We start from the raw sequence: 1445 nt of genomic DNA on the forward strand, positions 1-1445 counted from the left end.
GTAACTCGGCCTTGGTCTGAGTCTAACGCTATTAGCTGATGCTTTCCAATCATAAGCTTCCATTTGGCTATTTAAAAAGTGGATTTCGTTTCAAGACTGGCTTTTAGCGTATGTTCTTCATACTTTTTTTGATGTCCTCTTTCATGCTCTTTCTCAGAGGCTTGGACGGTTCTGTATATTCTCCCTTTGCTTTGTCTCTTTCTACTTTCATTTTTTTCTCTTGTGCACGAAACTTACCTGAGCCATGCCGGCTTTGCGGCTATCGATATATGTTCAGAGGTGCTAAACTTTTGGCGCTTGTGAGCCGTGGCGAGGTGGAGCAGCAGGGAGCGGATCGAGAGTGAGTTTAGTTGTGAGGTGGAGAGAAGAGGGTGCGATTGCCCAAAGAGGTGTTTTGAAATGGCACTGTACAGGCGAGAGTAGTAATGGCGGTGTCTTGCAATGGTCCGCGCAGCCAAGCAGTTGGTGGCCGTTAACCGATGACATTTTATTGAGAGACTGTAGAGGCGACCTACTTCTCTGATGCTATTGGACGATTCTTTCGCTGACCTGATAAGGTGACGTCATTCTGTTTATGTCCTTCACTGGCCATGCACTTTCTTGCCTTCCGTATTGCAAGTGTACCTCACCTGAGACTATTAAGCGAGGGCTCAGTTACAAAAATCTGTTAGTAATCCGTGTTGGGATCGGACGCTACGCAATTTGTTGCACTGTTGTTGCTTGGTGTCTAGTAGCGTCGGCTTTCTTCCTTACCATCCAAGCCGTGGGGCTTGTTGTGTATAATGTTCTAATACTGAGTGTTCAGTTTGTTCCAGACAGTATTGTGCATCTTGAACTGTATGATGTACCAAAGATACGCTAACTCCATGACACACTGGTGCGGGGGTTTGAATATCGGTATCCGGTAAGTGAGGCAACGGCCTTGCCGCAGTGGATACACCGGTTCCCGTGAGATCACCGAAGTTAAGCGCTTCGGGCGTGGTCGGCACTTGGATGGGTGACCATCCGGGTCTCCTTGCGCTGTTGCCATTTTTCGGGGTGCACTCAGCCTCGCGATGCCAATTGAGGAGCTACTTAGATTAGATTAGATTAGATTTACTTTCATTCCAATTGATCCGTAGTGAGGAGGTCCTCCTGGATGTGGAACATGTCAGAAAAACAACAATACATGACAAATATTTACAACTAAAACAAATAAGCTAATGTACCATTCCACAGGTCCCAAGTGGAATGATCGTCATTTTTAATGAACACTAAGAGTCATTTTACAAATACTAATGCACTGAATTTAAAATAAAAAACGTTTTTTATTTATTTATAAGGTAATAAACATGTAATACAACTACTGTAATACTTATTTACAATGAACACATTACTGCACTGAAATGGTGCAGAAGTTAGATTATACTTACACACACACACACACACACACACACACACACACA

At 43.8% G+C, this 1445-nt stretch overlaps 1 pseudogene; it reads left to right on the forward strand.

Annotated features, from left to right (window-relative positions):
- Positions 1 to 912: 912 nt before the first annotated feature.
- On the forward strand, positions 913 to 1029 carry LOC124555303 (annotated as a pseudogene).
- The last annotated feature ends 416 nt before the right edge of the window (positions 1030 to 1445 follow it).

The sequence above is a fragment of the Schistocerca americana genome, chromosome 1 (assembly GCF_021461395.2).
Source record: "Schistocerca americana isolate TAMUIC-IGC-003095 chromosome 1, iqSchAmer2.1, whole genome shotgun sequence".
In the NCBI taxonomy this organism is placed as follows: domain Eukaryota; kingdom Metazoa; phylum Arthropoda; class Insecta; order Orthoptera; family Acrididae; genus Schistocerca; species Schistocerca americana.